The 22,122-nt window shown below is 41.5% G+C and overlaps 1 protein-coding gene across 8 annotated transcripts in view; it reads right to left on the bottom strand.

Moving 5' to 3' along the window:
* elmo1 (engulfment and cell motility 1 (ced-12 homolog, C. elegans)) overlaps positions 1-22,122 on the bottom strand; it is a 267,831-nt gene that overhangs the window by 231,398 nt on the left and 14,311 nt on the right. For 4 of the 8 annotated variants that reach the window (XM_048613453.1, XM_048613463.1, XM_048613514.1 and 1 more), the window contains exon 2: positions 10,760-11,005. The exons of the other annotated variants lie outside the window; for them this stretch is intronic. The gene's annotated coding sequence lies outside the window, so the exon portion shown is untranslated. The remainder of the gene's footprint in view (positions 1-10,759; positions 11,006-22,122) is intronic. 8 annotated transcript variants of the gene reach the window in all.

Consider the following 22,122-nt stretch of genomic DNA (forward strand, 5'->3'; position numbering starts at 1 on the left):
ACCATTTCAACTCCCCCTCCCATTCCTTAGACGACATGTCCATCCTGGTTCTCCTGCAGTGCCACAACGATGCCACCTGTAGGTTGCAGGAACAGCACCTCATATTTCACTTGGGAACCCTGCAGCCTAATGGTATCCATGTGGACTTCACAAGCTTCAAAATCTCCCCTCCACCAACCGCAACCCAAAACCAGCCCAGCTTGTCCCCGCCTCCCTAACCTTCCTCCCACCTATCCACTCCTCCCACCTCAAGCCCCACCCCCATCTCCTACCTACTAGTCTCATCCCGCCCCCTTGACCTGTCCATCCTCCCTGGACTGACCTATCCCCTCCCTAACTCCCCGCCTACACTCACCTTTACTGGCTCCATCCCCACCCCTTTGACCTGTCCGTCTCCTCTCCACCTATCTTCTCCTTTATCCATCTTCTATCCACCTCCCCCTCTCTCTCTCTATTTATTTCAGAACCCCCTTCCCCTACCCCATTTCTGAAGAAGGGTCTAGGCCCGAAACATCAGCCTTCCTGCTCCTCTGATGCTGCTTGGCCTGCTGTGTTCATCCAGCTGTACACCTTGTTATCTCAGATTCTCCAGCATCTGCAGTTCCTACTATCTCAGGACATTGGTGAGGCTTCTTTTAGATTACTGTGTACAGTTCTGGTCATCCTTCTATAGGGAGGATGTTGTTAAACGTGAGAGGGTGCAGAAAATATTTACAAGGATGTTGCCAGGACCGGATGATTTGAAGTATAGGGAGGGACTGAATAGGCAGAGGCTATTTTCCCTAGAGTGCTAGAGGCTGAGAGGTGACCTTATAGAGGTTTACAAAATCATGAGGGGCATGGATAGGGTGAATAGCCAAGATCTTTCTCCTCGGCCAAAACTAAAGGGCATAGGTTTAAGGTAAGAGGGGAAGATTTAAAAAGACCTGAGGGATAACTTTTTTTTTTTTTTTTTTTTTTAAAACACAGAGGGTAGTATGTGTCTATTGAACAAACTACCAGAGGAAGTGGCGGAGGCTAGTACAGTTACAACATTTAAAAGCCATCTGGATGGGTATATGAATAGGAAGGGTTTAGAGGGATATGGGCCAAGTGCTGGAAAATAGGACTAGGTCACATTGGGACGTCTGGTCAGCGTGAATGAGTTGGGCTAAAGGGTCTGTTTCCATGTTGTATGAATCAATAACTCTAAAATAATCCCACCCAGTCTCAAATGTGGACTGTATGCCCAGAACTTCCCAATTGTTCAGGAAAATTCACTTTCAGGTTCACCAATAAGAGAAATGTTGCCCCATGAAGGAAACGGTGAGTAGCTGCTCCTCCTCCGATCACTTATTGCTCTCAGGTTCACTCGTAAACTTATCAACTAACCCAGGAGAGAAACAACCTGTGCATTGAGGAGCAGCTCAGGAAATCAGTGCTAGCAGTGAGGCAGTCCCCAGTGAGCACAAAAAAAATCAGCTGCCTCCTTGTTGAGGATGGAAGAGAGCAGGAAGCAGACACCTTTTGACCACAGCAGTTGTCTCAGGGTACAGGTGGGAACAGTGGCAGGGAAGGAGAAGGTTGCAGTGGGGCTGAAAAAAAGAGGGGTAAGACAACAAGGAAGCAGCTAGAGGGATGGGGCATGACCGAGAGGCTACAACAAGGGTGCGAGAGAAAGGGAGGCAGTGGGGGACAGAGGAGTAGACTGCAAGTGAACCGAAGGTGGGCGGGAGGAGGAGGAGGAGGAGCGAGAGCGAGAGAGAGACAGAAACAGGAAGGGGTAACAAGGTGTGGAGCTGGAGGAACACAGCAGGCCAGGCAGCATCAGAGCAGCAGAAGCAAAAGAGAAGGAAGCTGCAGTGGTGAATGTCTGAGACAGAGGAAGGCTCCAGGGAGCTGTAAGACAGTGGGATGTTACTAAAAGAGTGAGAGATAGAGAGTGAGGAAACAAAGGGAGACTGCAAAGAAAGAACAAACTTAAACATGTCAAGATAGGAACACGCAGTCATCCAAACCCAGAAAAATGTGAGATGCTTGAGGTAATGAATTAGTTGGAAACGAATGTGGAATTTCTACCTGAAGTCTGTATATGTTCAGGAACTACTGTATGAGGAAATAGAAATGGATGGTATTGTTATGTTAATCGTGTCAATTGTTGAATTTAAATCAGAGATTAGATCTGAGATGCAGCAAAAAGAGTAGCAACTGCTGGTTAACAGCTTCCAGCTTTGTAAATATGCAATGGGAACGAGTTAGTTGTGAGTCAGTCTGGAAAGAGTGTTTAGCGCAATGACATTTTGTACATAGAAGTGTGTGTCAGTTATTTTGAAACAAACATTTGTTGCTAATTTATGCCTGGGGTCTTGTGCCAATTTAAATGCTGCAATGTCTAGGAAATTAGTGCTTTTCTTGAGTGGCGTGGTTTTAAATTTACTGGAAGGTCGATGTTAATTGAGGCTATTTATGAATTTGTCTAACTCTGCTGCTGGACGAGTCCAAATACTCACATGTCAACACAACCACAGAAAGAACTACAGGAGACTGGATCATGTAATAAACAGTTCACAAGAATTAAAAAGGAGCCTCTGAGAAACAAGTAGGCCCCGAGAAGCAAAAAAGAAATGCCCTCAAGAATCCCAAGAGAAGTCTCAGGAAAAATAACTATTTTGTGCTGCAATTCCCACTCGCCTAACCCAACATTTGGGGGCAGCACGGTGGCTCAGTGGTTAAGCACGGCAGCCTCACAGCGCCAGGGACCCAGGTTCGATTCCAGCCTCGGGCGACTGTCTGTGCGGAGTTTGCACACTCTCCCCATATCTGCGTGGGTTTCCTCCGGGTGCTCCAGTTTCCTCCCACAGTCCAAATATGTGCAGGCTAGGTGGATCGACCATGCTAAATTGCCCGTAGTGTTCTGGGATGTGTGGGTTATAGGGGGATGGGTCTGGGTGGGATGCTCCAAGGGTCGGTGTGGACTTATTGGGCCAAAGGACCTGTTTCCACACTGTAGGGATTCTATGATCTAAAATATTTTGAACGCTCCTAATCTCTTTGACTTTATGGCATTGACAGATAAAGAAATCAATTTTGGAAATAATATGACCAAATAACTTCCAATTTTAATGTATTGCTCATTAACTCAAGTTCTTATCGTCTCTACTGGAAACTTTAAATGTTCCTAAATTCCCGTAACTCCATAACTGATCCCCTAGCCTGCACATCCCTGGATACTATAAGGCAAATGAACATGGTCAATCCACCTAAATTGCACATCATTGGACTGCGGGAGGAACCGCCCAAGGAAACCCATGCAGATGCTGGGAGAGCGTGCAAACTCCACACAGTCACCTAAGACTGGAATTGAACCCAGGTCCCTGGCACTGTAAGGTAGCTGTGCTAACCACTGAGCCACAATTCAATACTGGCTGAATCTTCTGATGGTGGCTGCTACCTCTTTTAATTGTAACAATGAAGGCTATTCTACTGTGAGCAGAATGACAACCACTTGCATTTCAAAGCAGAGGTCTCTTCAGAGTTAAACTCCTTGCTGACTGACCCCTTCCAGACCCAAAGGCAATGACAGCCAATTGGGCTTTTACTGCTACAAGAGCTGAAACCAGTCAAGTGAATACAGACTATGGATCAAACGTGTGACTTTGCCTTAACAACTTATAAATAGTGCTACATTCCCCCAAATAATACATACTGCCTCCTGAAGTAGACAGATCCTCCACCAGCAAAATGTAGATGCTATCTTGCACCCCCACTTCCCTTATAAAAACATGAATATCTCTCAAAAAGTAGAAATGCAAAACCCTCCCAAAACTTACAGTTTGATCCTTAACACTGGTTTTGTGGTAGACTTTTTAAATTTTTATTCTTTCACAGCATGTGTACATCACTAGCTATGGCCAGCATTTGTTGCCCATCCTGACTTAACCTTGTGAAGGTGATGATGAGTCATCATCGTGAACTGTTGCAGTTGAAATGGTGTAGGTACACCCGCATCCTGTCACTGTGCTTCACTGTACTGGGTGTTCTGTGTGCAAGGAGGAGGAGGAAGAGGAAGCTAGGGCAGAGAGCACCGCTCACAGTTTAAAACACATTCATGATGCACTTAAATGAGCTTTTCTTAAATGGGAGACCTCCATGATCACAAAATCCACATGCATTTCATCCAGACAATACAATAAAGCTAAGTTTGATTCCTGTAGGCTCAGCCCCTCAAGCTCCATCAATAATCTACTCCCCTTCCATTTCTAGCAATGACTATTCTGTGCAATTTACATCATGTGATAAATTTCATTGGAACAGAATATATTCAGAACTCAGTGGGGTCTCATTCAGCAATGCTCAAGCAAACACTGCCTTATTGTTGGAGGCAATTGCTTTCTTTATTGTTCACTGTTCTGAACACCAATGACTCCAAATGGTGGTGAGATAACAAATTCAATTAGTTTGAAAAGTCTGGTTTAGCCACCTACATTTTTAATTTTAAAAAAAATTTAAATCTATTTTCTGTTCTGTTTGCATATTGTTTTCACTTCAGTTAAGATTTCACTGGCCAGCAACACTCACACATCAGGTTCAGTACAATTAGATTAAATATTTTCTCCATTCCATTGCATCAATGAGATAATTACACAAGAGCAATATAATGCCTAGTTGTTTGCTTTGTGTCTATTATATGCTAAATTAGAGATTAGAAATTTATAACAGCAGAGTTTCATTCTGTTGTTGCGACTGAATTCAAATCTGGGATGAAATGACAGCCCTTACCTATTGCCCCACTAGTCGAGAAACTTTTGTCTTGTGTCTGTTAAACACTAATATAACCGTTGAACCAACTCAAGAAAGTTGTGAGTTGCAACTCAACAATGACAGGGAGCAAATTTATTCTTTAGTCTTTCAACATGGTACCAGGTCACGCATGCACCCAGATCCCAAATAGGGCACCTTAGGTGAAGGGGAAATATAATCCACTGAGTCAATCCTCCAAGAGGCTGCCTGCAGTTCCTTCAACTGTCTGGGTACAACTGTTCTGAGCCCCTTTCACTGCATAATGTCTTCATCTTTGCATTCTCCATTAACTTCTGTTAACATGTGACTCATTTGCCACTTCAGACTCCAATATTCCCTACCCACACATAGAAATTTATAATAATGAAAGATTTATGCCACACTGATGTATCAGAACATGAAGAGAATTCCCTGGTTTCCTGCTGCCTTAGAATTGAACATGCCAGCCATATGAAACCAGCTCAACCTCCATTTAGCATCTCATTTGAAAGAATTTAAACAGTATAGAACTTCCCTTCATACTGCAATGAAACGTCAGCTTAGCTTATTTCTTACAAGTTTCTATGTTGGGATATGAAGCCACCATCTTCCGAGTCAGCAACGAACGACTGTTTTCTGTTTCAGTGGACACTCAGAGGAAACACTCAAATAAAGACAAAGTAGTGGGCATGCAGGAAATCTGCAACAAATAGAGAATGTTGAAGGAACTCAAAGTCTGACAGCATCTGTAGAGACAGAAACAGAGTTAACTGGAGTTCTGAAGAAGTCTTACCAGGCTCAAAAAGTTAACTCTCTTTCTTTCTCCACAGATGCTGCCAGACCTGCTAAGTTTCTCTAGCATATTCTCTGTGTTTGGCACAAAGAAAACGTGTTGGAATTTTGCTGCAAATCCACTGGCAGAGAAAAGACATTAATGTTTTGAGTATAGATTATTCGTCAAAACAGTTTGTTGAATCTGAAAGAATCTTACTCTGACAGACATGCTTCGCATTTCCCATGATTAGTTTTGGACAAATCATACGATATACCCTCTACAATTGTGAAGCTTCTAAATGTTACACTGTCAGGAGAATCAACATGGATTAAGAATTATATTTCATCTTGTTCATATGATACATGCATCCAAATATTCTTAGCCATGTGTTGTGTAAATAGTGCCTTAGGGTAAAAACAAAATCAAGGCACTTTACAAAAGCATAATCAGAAGAAATATATAGCTAGGCAAAGACAGAGTTATTAAAAGTGATCAGAACGTTAGGTTTTGAGGCACTTATTAAAGAAGGAAATTCCAAATATTAGGCTTAGCCAACTGAATACATGGTTGCCAACAGCAGAGCAAAGGATGTACAAAATGTCAGAAACGGGGACTGGAGATTTCAAGTAGGGGCATGGTCTTGTAAGGTCAGAGCAATTTGAAGGAATAGAGAGGGCTAAGGCGATGAGGAGATTTTAAATACAAAGATGAGATCTTCTATTGAGATGATAGACGGCCAAGAGACAATACAGATCCGCAAGGACAGCGATTATGGATGGAATAGGACAGTGGTAGACAAAATAATGACAACAGAACTTCTGGATCGGGTGAAGCTTATAAAGAGTGGAGAATGAGAGATGATCAAAAATAAATAACAAATCAGTCAAAAGGAGCCCAAAGCAAGGATGACAGCTTCAGTAAGGTGGGTGAAAGTGTAAAGGTAAAAGGAAATGATTAAAAGGATAGGGGATTGAAAGCTCTATTCAGGTATAAATGGGATGCTAAAAAATCTGGTTTGGATTGAGGCAGTGATGCGGGAAGTAGAAGCAACTGGCAGCGGAGCCCTCAGTGGTCTTGCAGTGAAAAATATTTTGTGCATGAATATTTCATCTTCTAGGTAGGTAAGTGAGCTACTTATTAATACATTTCTAATCTAGTAAGCATCTCTCCACAGATAGTTCAATATATTATTATTTACAAAAATAAAACTATACTCACAATATCCTAAATTGGTCTCCGAGCAATCTCAATGGCTTGAAAATGTACACTGCAAGCAATTATTACATTTCATGTGTGTCAATTCAAAAATTCACAATTATTATTGGTGTTAATAAGTACCAGTTGGTCTTTCCAAATAAAATGAATTTTGATCTAGCTGAAAAAAAATTTAACATTTTCAGAAGTGCATTCTTTCAATCAGACAGCTACGTGATTCATGTGGCACTTTAGGTCCATTCTAATAGAACAACATCTCAGTTTCTTATCCTACAATCCATGTGAACAGGAAAAGAACATAACCACCAATATCAATTTAATCTTCAGGCTAACACTATTCTAAGCAGGCAGTCCACCTCAAAAGTGGTGTGCATTTCTATAGCGTCTTGAATGATTTTGCTAATAAGAGGCTAGTTGAGCTTCAAATGGTTGGCTCTGTGATAATGGATGACCACATAGTAAAATCTATTTTACGTGCCATCCTTTGCATTATATGTTTTGTCAGTACACATTATGCAATGGAAATCAGTTACTCATTCTTGTCTTGTAGAGATCGGAGCCAAATCATGCTGAGGTTTTCAATAATCCAGTAGTAAAATTGCGGTGCAACACAATGGATCCTCTTATAAATACCTGTGTATCATTACACACTTAGCTCACTCAGGAGCACTCTGTCCTGGAGTAGATCTTGAGCACATCAGAGAGGCTGGCTGGCACTTAAGTGCACTACTGCACTGTCACAGGTGCCATTAGTCCAATAAACCTTTAAGCGACATCCTCACCTGTTTGTTCAGATGGGCAAAAAGGATCCCGTGGCAATATTTGATGAAGAACATCAAGTTGTTGCAATATCCCGACCAATGTCCTTTAACCAAGACCACCAGAAGGACAAAACATGAGCTCAGTCTTCACTCACGTGGAGTTTCTACAATTACGCTGTTCACATATTGACAATTGTGTTTGCCTACATAATGATTATTACGCTTCAAAAAATTCATTGGATACAGGAGCTTTGAAATGTTTTAAAAAGTGAATGCAAACCACTTTAAATATTTTCTCAGATGTTGCCCTAGTAGCAACAGACAAGTTGAGGATCTAAATGCACTTTCATGAAAATCTATTCATACACACATTTCTTGCCATCAGTCAAATATCATTCAACATTTGTGGATTCACTGAACATGCACCAGAATGAATACAGTCCGCCCAAGTACAACCCAGGTACCTGAGAGAATTGCATCATTCTCAGGTTAACGGATAAATATAATTGTTTCTGGTCAGTCTATTTCCTTTACTGTGTAAGTGCACCTTTTCTCTACAATTACTCTCACCTCACCTCTGGTTTTCAGCTCTTTTGTCCATGTTTGAATCAAGGCTGCAATGAGGTCAGGAGCTGAGTGGCCCTGGCAGAACCCAAACTGGGTGTCACTGAGCAGGTTATTGCTGAGCATGTGCTGCTTGATAGCATTGTTGATGACACCTTCCATCACTTTACTGATGATTGAGAGTAGACTGATGGGGCAGTTATTGGTCGGTTTGGATCTGTCCTCCTTTTTATGAACAGGTCAAATCTGGTCAATTTTCCACATTGTTGGGTAGATGCCAGTGTTGTAACTGTATTTGAACAGCTTGGCCAGGGAAGTGACAAGTTCTGGAGCACAAGCCTTCAGTACCAATGCCAGAATATTGTCAGGGCCCATAGCTTTGGTAGTATCCAGTGCTTACAACTGTTTCTTGATCTCACATGGAGTGAATCGAATTGACTGAAGACTGGCACCTCTGATGGTGGGTACAACTGAGGAATGCTGAAATGGAACATCCACTTGGTAATTCTGGCTGAGGATTGTTGTGAATGCTTCGCCTTTTGTTTTTCCCTCTTGTTTGTTCCGTCACCACCTTTAGGACCAGACCAGCTCAATCAGTAGAAGGGCTGCTGAGCCACTCTTGGTGATGGACACTGAAGAATACATTCTGTGCCTTTACCACCCGTGCTTCGTCCAAGTGGTGTTCAACATGGAGGAGTACTGATTCATCAGCTAAGCGGTGGATAAGGGGGAGGGAGTATGGGGCCACGTGGTATTCGGAAGGTTTCCTTGTCCATATTGGACCTGATGCAGTGAGACTTCTTGGGCTCCGGAGTTCATGTTGAGGAATCCCAGGGCAGTTCTCTCCCAAATGGGACAGTGCTCTAAATTCTGGCACCAACCCCCAGATGTTAGTAAGGGGGACTTTACAGGGTCGATAGGGCCATGTTTGTCTTTTACATTTCCAGTGCCTTGGTCGACGCCTGATGGTCCATCAGGTTTCATTCTTTTTTTTTTCTCAGAGTTTCTATTAGTTTATAAAACTATAATGACTTGCTCGGGCATTTCACAAGTACTTAAGAATCAAACATATTACTGTAGGACTGGAGTCACATTTGGCCTAGATGCAGTTTCCATCTCTAAAGGACACTAGGATTCTTTAGTGAGCCAAATGTGTTTTAACGACAATTGACAATGGTTATCATCAGACTTGAAATGTCAATGCTTTTAAAATTCAAGTTGCTATGGTGGGATTCAAACCCGGGTTCCTAGATCCCTAATCTAGTGTTATATCACAAGGCCATTATCTTCCCTTAAAATCCTGTAATGGAAACTGTCAGCTCTGAGGGTTTGTCACCAAATGCTGGTCCTTGCTTTTATTAATGAGATACAGTCCTTGATTCTGCATCGATTCATTAGTTTTCCAGTAACGTTAGATTGATTATCCTCTTTTGTGAAGACTGATACAAAGTAACTTTTCTAGTAGTCTGCAACTTCCTTTATTTTGCATCATTATTAATAATTTTTTTTAAGAACTTATGTCTTGGCAGTGGTAGAAGCCAACAACACCTGACTATAAAACATGTCATTTTTTTTTTAACAACTATCTTGAATGGCCTGCTTTTTGTGGTTGATTTTGTTCCTAAATAGTTTGTTTGTACAACAATGCCATGACAACTGAAGCATCTGATTCTGAAAATGTTTACAGTCCCAACAAACACAGGATTGCCAGTGTCAAAAAAATAAAGAACTGTGGACGCTGAAAATCAGAAACAAAAAATGAAATTGCTGGAAAAACTCAGCAGATCAGGCAGCATTTGAGAGAAAACAGAGTTAACTTTTTGGGTCCAGCGACACCTCTTCAGGGTTGCATATGTCCTTGTTTATGAAATAAACCAGGAGGAAATTGCTCAACAAGGCTAAAAAATAGTATTTAAAGTTATTGAAGTAAGAAATAAAGCCTTAAAGAGACATGTGCACAACATACACACAAAAAGTTACACTGACCAGACACAAGTGTTCACAAAAGGATCAGTCTTTTGGAGGAGAAGGTAGATTGTTATCTAAACAAGAGTCTTTCTTCCCCCGAGTTATGAATAACAAATTGCAATTATTTATTCTCAATTGGGTTGATGCACAATACCCAGGTTTTTCTCTCATGGTTTGTGGCTTCACCAGAATAACTCAACTGAAGCACTGCCTTAAACTTATAATTGCCCGGTATTCCAGTGCAAAAATCACAAGCATTCATCACAAACCTTAATCCATTTGTGAAAAGAAAAGCAACAAACAGAGCCAGCTTTTGAGCATAAATTGACGGTTGCACTGGAGATCTGACAAATTAGTTATACTCATTCTTTCATGTTACTTTCATTTCTAGTTCCTGGTCATTTCAAATTTAACACAGTGCACTACAAGCTCCCAAAATAAATATTCTGTACTTTTTACAACTGTTTTTCGCACTCAATGTTACATGCAATGTTACTAAAGCCGATTAACCCCACCCTTTCTCTGTCACTAAAATGCGGTCTTGTCTTAATGGTGAAAATGAAGCATGCCTGTTAAATAACTATACCAGGAAATCCTGTCAACAGTCTTCTCGCACCAAGTCCAAATAAAATGTGGTATAAATACAATACGGCTTCACCAATCCAGCTGCACTCAGCAGTGTTTTATAATACAGCGCATCATACTCTCAGTAACTTACAATTTCATGTCCAGTTAACAAAGGCCGTTTGATTTCTTGTCCCAATACAGAAATTCAAGAAGCTGGTATTGGTATGAAGCTTTTGACTGCAATCGTTAGAAAAGGAAGTAAGACTTTCATCACGTACAGCTCAAAGGAAGCTGATCAACTAAATGGAGCTCGGGTATGTTGCATCTAAAGCAATTGTGGGAGGAGGAGCAAGATTCTCAGATTCAATCCACAGGTGAATCAGGTCCAGAAGAATTTCTGTGAATTCAAAATGAAATATTTTTAGTGCTTTACATAAATACTCACATAAGGTGATTTCCTGATCATTTTCAGCATGTGCGGGTTTTGAATGATTGCCCGTTCTGTATGTGTTCTCATCATACTTAGTGTGAAGTTTTCAGACTTTTGAAACCTGTCTCGAAAAAACGTTCCTTCCTATTGAGTAAGATTGCTTTTTAGTCCAACATAACATAAATAGCACTACAGCAAAACTATTCATTGTCCACACTACATACATTTTTACCAAGTCCAAATTAGTCCTTGGTTGAATGGAATCCATTACTGGAATTCGTTAAAGGATAATGAGCACTAATCAGCGGTAATTGCTGCAAGATCTTCAAATGATTATGACTGATAATACAGTTTATCTGACAGCATCCTAGCTCTTGATTTCTTTTGTGTCAGCACCAAACATCATCAGATGTTCGACTAAAACTTCTCTAAATTTGCCCAACCAGTGCCTCAAGATCAGGAGCCAATGCTAATATGCTGGTTTCGTTTCCTTTAAGAGTGTCCTTCACTGCAGTTGTCAATTTCGTGGCTAGAGTAGCCACTGGCAGAGGGGGTTGCTGACACAGCTGAAGTGAGCACAGGACACTGTTTTTGCTGTTGCAATTAGATAGTCCCTAATCAACCTGTTCAGAAATGTTACTACACATCTCTGGAGCAGGTTGGACCTGAACCCAGGCCTCCTGACTCAGAGGTAAGAACTATCATTAACATCACCAATTTAAAGCCAACATACCCACCACAGGAGCAACCAGGGTTTATATTTTTAGATGCTCCTGGTGGTATTCATAATCTTTTATTTCCCAAGAACTTGAGAGTACAGATCTTTGCACTCTTTTGAAAAATCGATGTAGATCTCAGCTGTGTTCATGCTTTCCAAATCCTACCAATTTCTCTCATTTCCCCAAGAGAAAACTCATTCTGTCCGAGAACTGCTACATGTTTACAGAGAATAGACAGGAGGTGATTTTCTTCATGTTTGTCAATGTTGTCCCCTGGGCTTTGCTGAAAAGTTTCAGGTCACTCTCCTCATTGGACTGTCAATGCCTCAGGCCAGAGGGGGGACCTAACTCTTAGCACAACACCAAATTCTTCATATAGTGCATCCATGTCAATCTGTCTAAGATTGCATGTTGAACACCATCACAAAATGTTTCAAAGTGCACAACTTTCAAAAAGACTAATTTGGACATTCCATTGTGAAAGCTGTTTGCTGTTTTCTGTTATTCAAATACATCTTGACTCTTTCATAGGAGGTTAAAATTTTTTATTCCATTTCCCTGCCATATCCGACATTAATTATTTCAAACTATGATACAATGAGAGTCCCAAAACCTGTTCTCAAGTCTTTCTTTTCAGTTTCCTTCACACGTTGCTCATCAGCTCATACACTGAACAACTGTGCATCTAAAGTTTCAATGTAGACTACAAGTAACTTGAGAGCATTGCCAAGAAACAGAAAGTAAAGTTTATCCACTTCTTGAAAAACCCCTCATCCCCGAAGCAGAACTATGGCATTTTGGGACAATTTTCCTCATTTACATTGTAAAAGTCGCTTGTCAGGGGTTTTGACTGTTTCAGCAAGTTGTCAAAGCCAACATCGCTGGAAACGACCTAGTCAACATACGCTCCAATAGATTGCACTCTTCTGCCTTAAACTAGTCTTCAATAGCTATGCTGTGTTCACAATAAATGTTAACCTATGCATATACCTTGAGAATCATGTTTTCTGCTTCAATCAAGTTTCCAGTTGAGGAGGCCCTGCTACCACCTCAAGACTGAAGTGGAGCCTCTGAGCTCGAAGACTGCCAGTGACCCTCAGGCCAGCTTGGTGGGTGGGATTTCCTGACAAGGAGCTCCAACTGAGCTGCGCTGCAAGTCAGAGATGGAGCTGCTGCACCAAAATGGTGCCAAAGAGGTCAGATGAGGATTTCTACATTGTTGGCTCTGGTCCATATGCTGCTATCACCATTAGTATAGTATCACAGATGTTGAACAATGCTCAGTGCAACCACTCTCTCTCAGCCTGAAGAATGTTGATTCAAATCAACTTGCTGAGATTTGAGCACAAAACCTAGGCGGAGATACCAATTCAGTACTTTAGGTGTGCAGCACTGTCAACGGTGCAGTCTTTTGATCAGAATATTAAATTGTTAGACTATTTATTAAAATTTAATTAGATGTAAAGGTAACATCACACACTGTATTCCTCCTGTGGTTTGTTTACAGTGTTGCTTCAGGCAATGTTGGTGCTAAGTAATACCTGATTTTCTTTCTCAAATGGATCCCATGGATCCTTTGGCAATGTTTCAAAAAGAGCAGAGGAAGTTCTTCTCATTGTTTGGGTCCATATTTAGCCCTCAACTAATTTCAATAAATAGATACATGGTTATCTTAAAGCATAGAACTTTGAGATGCACAAATTGACTGCCATGTTTCTTACATTCCATTGATGACCTGACCAAAGTACCTCAGTGACTATAAAGCAATTGAGAAGTGTTGATGCGGAAAAAGGCATTTTATAAATGTCTTGCTTTCTTTTCTCATATACTATGTAAAACATTTGCTCAGTGAACCATTAATGGTTTCCCTTAGTCTTTATTTTGAATTATTTCCAAAACATATACCCAATGTCATACTTGGATGTGTCTGAAATATATAAATCAATTCAAAAGCTGAAGGCCAGGTTTTCAACAGTTGTTGAAATATTTATACAGCGTTAAAAGCAATGGCACCAGCCCTACAGGCTATTGATTGTGTAAAGTTAAAATTATTGACTTTGAAAACCAAACTCTCATTACAAAAAAATCTTGCAGAGGAAAGGAAAGCAAGAAATGGTTGGTTGCTCTGAATTCCTTCTGAAGAAATATGAAAATTAAACAAAATTGGCAATGAAATATTTTGATTAATGCAGCAAGGTGGGGATATAATTTCCATTCATTTTTTTCCCTGTGGTCATAAGGTTCCAGTTGAATTTATGGATCTAAGATAGGAGTCTACCGTAATTGTTATAATTGACTACAGCATCCATATCAGTTCATTTGAGGTTCGTATTAGAGACCACTGGCAAAAAGTGTAGATGGCGAAAGAAAATAAGATTGAACTCAACTGTGGTGCTCTCCTCCAATTGAGTACTCATTTTAGTCTCACACACTTTCAACATCCATTTGTGCAAAGCCAAACAGCCAATAATGATGTCAGGGTAGGAAAGGAAATGTGGGGGAGCTAAAAAAAGAAGTATTTTCTTTATTTTAGACTAGCACTAAATTGTAATTGTTTAACTTTATTTCTCCACACGCCTGTAAAGATTTGCTGGAAAAGAAGAAAGTGTAAGTGTTCAAAATCCCACGTCACACAAGAACAAGCTAATTGGCACCAACACTGCCTCAAGCGATACTGGAAACAAACCACAGCAATGTTAGTGTGCAATGTTACCTTTTCATCTCATTAAAATTTAATCTATTGTCTAACAGTTTAATTATTAAGGTCCGTAGGACATGCCATACCTCTAAAGCTGGTGACCACAACTCCCACAATTATCTTACCAACCTAGTCATGGTTCGAGGTGACATCACGCAGTTCTACAAAATGTCAATTTTGAGGTCAACTTTTTAAAAATTTCATACTTAGGAAGTTAGCAACACAGCAAGGTGAGCATTTCTGTCCATCCCTAGTTGCCCTTGAGGAGTAAGGGTCTTTTTTTATAAACTAAGAAGGCAGCTCACTACCTTCCTCTCAAGGAGAACTGGGGATGGTCAATAAATGCTGGCCTTAGCCGTGATGCCTATTGACAAATAAAAAAAAACTTTCAGCTCGTATTGTCAGTAGATATTTGATAAAACTGAGTAGTGAGTGTCATAGATGTCATGTCTATACCACAGTGATCTGGACAGCACATTTCCTTCCCTAAATGACTACATGGAACAAGTTGGATTTTAAAAGTGGTCACTTTTAAAGGCACTATCTTTTCATAACTCAGCTTGGAAAATCTGGAAAAAGTACTCAAAGTGCGATACCACGATTTGTAAGTGCAAGTTTTTGCAGTATTATACCAGTAACTTAACCAAATGTATTTTAAAATATATTCTTTGTTAATACAGAAGGTATTTGCTGTGTTCATTCTCAGGAATAACAGGAAATGTCTGCATTTCAGCCACATTGTCAGCAAAGCCCTCCCAGATCAAATACATGTTTTTCTGAATTGGATTACCAATTAGATGTTAATTAGTGCCGACTTCAAGCCGTTTTCTCCTGTGTGCTCCAGGCCAGGCTGAGACAGCCAAAACAAATTTCATACACGGCTCTTACAGGAGAAAATCTGGACTGGATTTGTATAAAAGATTCCCAGAGGAGGAAGGTCACTGTTTAAAGTACACAACTTCAGTATCAAGACTTTTTCCAACATCTTTCTTTGTGCACAGGTTTCTTCTCTTTGCTAAATCTACAACAGGTTATAGTATGGCTTTAAACAGTGATTTTTCACTTCCTTTTGCAAAAGAAACAACAGGAGAGGAAAACTGCCAAATGCCAGCACAGGTTGCCACCAAGGCAGGTCACCGATGAAAATGTACAGACATATAGAGCAGTAAACGTACCAAGGAAAACAAATGAAGAGAAGCGGGCCAGAAGTGAGCCCAGACCAAGCTGAGCGTCACTGGTCCACAGAAAGCACTTGGAGGTCAGTCATCAAGATAAAGCCTTTGAATGAAGCAAATTTCAGTGCATTTCATTTCAGCAACACAGCTCTGTGCTTACAGCATGGTTTATGTTGATCTCTATAATTCCCTACATAGCGATAAGCCACTACGACCAACTAATTTTACTGGGGAGCATTGGCTAAAGGATCATTTATTACTGCTTTCAACAGAACTTCAGAATTATTACTTTGATAGATCAAATCCATTTTCATTTGGCTTTCAGTCATAGTCATACAGTGTAGAAGAGGCCCTTCGGCCCATTGAGTCCATGGCAGCCTAGCCACACTCATCCCACAGCCTTGAATGTTATGACATTTCAGGTGCTCATCCACGTACGTTTTAAAGGTTGTGAGGTTTCCTGCCTCAACACATTCCAGGTTTCCACTGAGTAAAACAAATCCCTCAAATCCCCTCCAAGCCTCCTGGCCTTCACCTTAAAATGATGCCCCCTTGTAACTGATCCTTCAGCGAGGGGCAACAGCTGCTTCCTATCCACCCCGTCCACGCCCCTCAATCTCATACACTTTTATCGGGTCCCATCTCAGCATTCTCTGCTCTAAGAAAAACAAACCAAACTTATTCAGCCTCTCTTCATAGATAAGCTGCTCTATTCTAGGTGAATCTCCTCTGCAGCCCCCCTCCAGTGCAATCACATCTTTCCTATAGTGTGGTGACCAGATCTGCACATAGTACTCCAGCTGTGGCCTAACCAAAGTCCTATGCAGCTCCAACATAACCTCCCTGCTCTTATAATCTTTGTCACGGTTGATAAAGGTAAGTGTACCATTGCTTTCTTAACTACCCTATTAACCTGTCCTGCAGCCTCAGGAATCTGTGGACAAGCACCACAAGATCCCTTTGTTCCTCTGAGCTTCCTAGTGTCCTGCCTTTCATGGAGTACTCCCTCGTCTTATGGCTTCTTTTAGTCCTAGGAAAGCTGAACAAACAAAATGGAATCATAAGTTTCAAATAGACTATTAATATCATCATGACTTCAGTTTGTTTATATGAAAATAAATTTACTTTTTCAAAATTATTTGTTTCTTTCAGTGGAATTAGTGCCTGCCTGAATTTGAAATGGCTGGTAACTGGAAGAGAGTGTGTCTCTCGGAGCCTAATAGAGACAACATGCTGACAGCATAGCCAGGACTATAATAATACAGCACAAAACCACATGGAGAATGACTGGATGATTCCAATACTAAAAATAAACAGGAGTCACCTCCTGTTTGTCTATCAGGCACAGTGCCTGTAAGGAAGACCAAACGCTGGTCAACTAAGCAAAGAATTAAAAACTGAAAGAACTGCTGATATTATAAATCAGAAACAAAAACAGAAATTGCTGGAAAAGCTCAGCAGGTCTGGCAGCATCTGTGGAGAGAAATCAGAGTTAACGTTTCGGGTCCAGTGACCCTCCCTCAGAACAGAACTGTTAAAAAAGAATTATATCCTTGCCATGAAGAATAATAATGACAGAGTTTCAAAGGAGATATAAGCTCCTTCCTCTTACTGCTTACAAATGAATCAAAGGACAAACCTACATTTCTAAAGGACATTTCATGACTCAAAGATATCCCAAAACACCTCAGAGCCAATAAATTACCTTTGTTGTCACTGTTGTAATGTCAGCAAATGCAGCACTTGATTTGCCTGCAACAGTGTGACACAAATAACAATGTGATATTGATGTTCAATCTTTTTGATTGGTGCAAATTGAAGGATGAATGTTGCCTAGGGCATTACAGAACCACTTGTTATTCTTCAAATGAAACAATGGAATATTATACATCCCACCTTGAACTAGGTTTTACGTCTATTTTGAAAGGTGTCATCTTTGACAGTGTAGCATTCCCTCATGCTACAATGGTCTCATTCCATTCGTGTGGTCAAAATGTATTCTCGGATCTCATCAAACCAACTGTATCAGGAGCAAGAACGTTATTACTATGGAAGACCAGAATTAACATGCCAAATGGTTTACTCCTGTTTGTGCTGATCATCATGCTATTCTAAACTAATCCCTTCTGCCTATATATGGTTCCTATCTTTCTATTCTCTGCCTGTTCATGTGTCTGTCTAAATACCTCTTAAACACTGCTGTTATATCGACTTCTACTGTCTCCCCTGGCAGCACCTGTTTCAGACACCTACCACCCTGTGTGTGAAAACTTGCCTCGTACATCTCCTTTGAATTGCTCCCTATCACATTAAACCTATGCCCGCTAGTATTTGACATTTCCACTCTGGGAAAATGACTCTAACTATCCACGCCTCTCATAATCTTACATACTTCTATCAGGTTGCTCCTCAGCTTCCAATGATCTACGATAAACAATCCAAGTTTGTCCAACCTTAGTTTATAGCTAATACACTCCATTCCAGGCAATATGCGGTTAACCTCTTTTACATCCTCTTCAAAGTCTCCAAATCCTTCCTATAGTGTGGTGAACAGAACTGCGCAAAATATTCCAATTTTTTTTTTTCATTAATTCATGTTCACTAACCTGGTCCTGGCTATTCTTTCTATTGGATTTACTCAACTTAACCTCTACCTTCTCTTCAATCACCCCACATACTGACCTAGTGGTGTTGTCTGGTCCCTCCATCCCTAACCCCACCACACTAGTTTGAACCCACCCAAATGGCACTAGCAAATCTCCCTTTAAAGGTCATTGGTGCCCCTGCAGTTTAGATGCAACTTGTCCTTCTTGTACAGGTCCCCATTGCTCTGGAAGAGATCCTAATGATCCAGTGTTCATGTGTCTGTCCAATGAAGCCCTGTCCTCTTAACCAGCTCTTTAGCCATTCATTCAACTATATTATTTCCTTATTTCGGGCCTCACTAGCATGTGGCACAGGGCGTAATCCCAAGATTATAACTGTACAGGTGTTGCTTTTCAACTTCCCACCTAACTCCCTAAATTCCCTTGGCAGGGCCTCATCTCTCTTCACCTCGGCTGTTGTGCATTGGAAATCGTGTCTCACTAGCTTGATGGCAATTTTTGAAGTAATGAAGAGGATTGATGTGGTAGAGCAGTGGATGTGATCTTTATGGACTTCAGTAAGGCGTTCGACAAGGTTCTGCATGGTAGACTGGTTAGCAAGGTTAGATCACACAGAATACAGGGAGAACTAACTATTTGGATACAGAACTGGCTCGAAAGTAGGAGATGGAGGTGATGGTGGAGGGTTGCTTTTCAGAGGGGAAGCCTGTGACCGGTGGTGTGCCATAAGGATCGGTGCTGGGTCCACTGCCTTTCATTACTTATATAAATGATTTAGATGTGAACATAGGAGGTATGCTTAGTAAATTTGCAGATGACACCAAAATTGGAGATGTAGTGGACAGCGAAGAAGGTTACCTCAGAGTACAACAGGATCTTGATCAGATGGGCCGTTGGGCAGAGGAGTGGCAGATGGAGTTTAATTTAGATAAATGTAAAATGCTGCATTTTGGAAAGGCAAATCAGGGCAGGATTTATACACTTAATGGTAAGGTCCTGGGGAGTGTTTCTGAAGAAAAAGACCTTGGCATGCAGGTTCATAGTTCCTTGGAAGTGGAGTCACAGGTAGACAGAATAGTGAAGAAGGCATTTGGTATGCTTGCCTTTATTGGTCAGTGCATTGAGCATAGGAGTTGGGAGGTCATGTTGCGGCTTTACAGGACATTGGTTAGGCCACTTTTCGAGTACTATATACAATTCTGTTGTCCCCACTACAGGAAGGATGTTGTGAAATTTGAACGAGTTCAGAAAAGATTTACAAGAATGTTGCCAGGGTTGGAAGGTTTGAGCTACAGGGAGAAGCTGAATAGGCTGAGGTTATTATCTCTGGAGTGTCAGAAATTGAAGGTTGACCTTATACAGTTTAGAAAATCATGAGGGGCATGGATAGGGCAAATAGACAAGGTCCTTTCCTCTAGGTCCAAAACTAGAGGGCATAGATTTAAAGGTGAAAGGGGAAAGATTTAAAAGGGACCTAAGGGGCAACTTTTTCACGCAGAAGGTGGTGCGTGTATGGAACAAGCTGCCGGAGGAAGTAGTGGAAGCCTGTCCAATTACAACATTTAAAAGGCATCTAGATGGGTATATGAATAGGAAGGGTTTAGAGGGATTTGGGCCAAATGTTGTCAAAAGGGGCTAGATTTATATAGGATATCTGGTTGACATGGACAAGTTGGACTGAAGGATCTGTTTCCATGCTGTACAGCTCCATGACTCTAGTGCCAATATGGGCCACAAGCTCTGGCTGCTCACCCTCCCCTTTCAGAATATCCTGTGCCTCCTCAGAGACTTCTCCCTGGCACCAGGGAGGCAACACACCATTCTGGAGTCTTGCTGGCAGCCACAGAAGCGTCTGTGCCCCTGACTATAGAGTCCCCTATCATCACTGCTTGTCTACACTTCAACACTCACTGCTGTACAACCGAGCCAATCATGGTGCCACTGATCTGGCTGCTGCTGTTATTTTTCCCCTGAGAGACACCTGCACTGTCTGCCCACCCCTCCTGGTGGTCATCCATCTACCTGGTTGAACATTTGGTGTGACCACATCCCTGAAACTCCTATCTTTAAAGCTTTCTGCCTCTGTATGCTCCCCAGTGAGTCCAACTGCTGCTCCAACCAATCTACGCGGTCCGACAGGAGCTGCAGGCGAACCCACTTCCTGCAGATAAGGGTGTCAGGGACATTTGACTTCTTCCTGATCTCCCACATCTCACTCCACTAAGTGCCATTACCACCCCTCTAGTCAACACTGGATTAACAGAAAAGGAAAGAGCTTACCGCTCCGTACGTTAATGCTGCTTGCCCTCTTCAACCAAGGCTGATACTAACCAAAACCCACATTTTGACCTCGACAGCAGCATTTTGACTTCACTGCTGAGGCTCTGCTGTTTCTAAAGCAAACTAAAATTTCTAATAATAGTAGGAACTGCAGGTGCTGGAGAATCTGAGGTAACAAGGTGCAGAGCTGGATGAACACAGCAGGCCGAGCAGCATCAGAGGAGCAGGAAGGCTGACGTTTCGGGCCTAGACCCTTCTTTTTCAGCTCAAACCATGCAATTTGTAATAAGTGGGTTTTTGTTTAGTCTACTCTCCTTTCTATGACCTGGTTATAAAAAACAGTTGAGACTTGAGTTGGAAAAGACCGATCATCAGATTCTTGTGCTCAGGGTTATAGTTTGTCTGGACTCCATAGTTCTCAGCCACATATCATGAGCCACGGCTGCAAAGGATGTTTTGTAACCTTCAGGACTCCTTATTGGATGAATTATTTAATCCAAGAAAAATCAATCTCTTGCTCCAATCACCTCAGGAGGCCTTGGCAGGCACTTCAATACCTAACCATTCTTGCATTGCTGGCAAGGCTAGCATTTTTTCCCCATCCCTAACTGTCCTGCTAAACCATTTCACCCACATTGCGGTGGGCCTACAGTCACATGTGAGCCAGACCAGATGAGGAATGTAGGTGTTCTTCCCTAAAGGACATTAGTGACCCAGGTGGGTTTTACAACAATTGACAATGGTTTCATGGTCATCATTAGACTAGCTTTTAATTCCATAGGTTTTTATTAAATTCAAAATTCTGGACTACCAGTCCATTATCCGTACATTCAGACCACAATCAAAAGAAGAGGGTACAAACCAAACTGGAGGGGAAAGAAAGCAGGTTAAAGAGATGAGCAGCACTCCTTTGTGAGGGGCAGGGATGCCAGGCTGTGCCAGCCTAGGCATTCTGAAAGCAACTTTTTATTGAGAAACTCACTGCACTGTCCTGAGCCTGATGACCATCATGTCTGGTTGCATTTGGCCCTGGATGACTAGGGGCTTGTCCTTGCTGATTCCCATCCACACCTCCAGCTCCCAAGTGTCACCTCACAGCCCTGTGACTTACCTGAAGCAGCAGGAAGATCAACCCCCTTCACAAATTTCAAGACTTTGACCTTCCTGGGCCTGTTCTGACTGCGACCAGCAGCGTTTGGTCAAATGCAAAATGGAGGATCTCCCAAGCTTTGCCTCAGTCAATGACAGGCAGCGATTGTGTCTTCACAGCATTGCCGCAATGTTGAAAACATCAGCTCTGTTATCAAACCGACAATCGTAGCTTTCTGTATCTTCCCCCCACCAAGTCAAACCAAATGTTACATCCTCTGATCAAAGTTGTCAAAGTGCTCTGACCTCATTTGCTTTCATAAACACACAGAAGGCAATGGTTAACAGACTTTTACATAACCTGCTCTAGATAATAAAAGGTTAAAACAATTATCTCAATCTTACTCAAGACCCATCCACATTCTGCCATCTTGCATGAAACTAGAGGTGACTGTTATTTTCCCAGCAGCAACTTCACACTTTAAGAGCTTGTCATGACGTATAGGCTCCCCTCCCC

Source organism: Rhincodon typus, chromosome 2 (assembly GCF_021869965.1).
Source record: "Rhincodon typus isolate 14 chromosome 2, sRhiTyp1.1, whole genome shotgun sequence".
NCBI classification, from domain to species: domain Eukaryota; kingdom Metazoa; phylum Chordata; class Chondrichthyes; order Orectolobiformes; family Rhincodontidae; genus Rhincodon; species Rhincodon typus.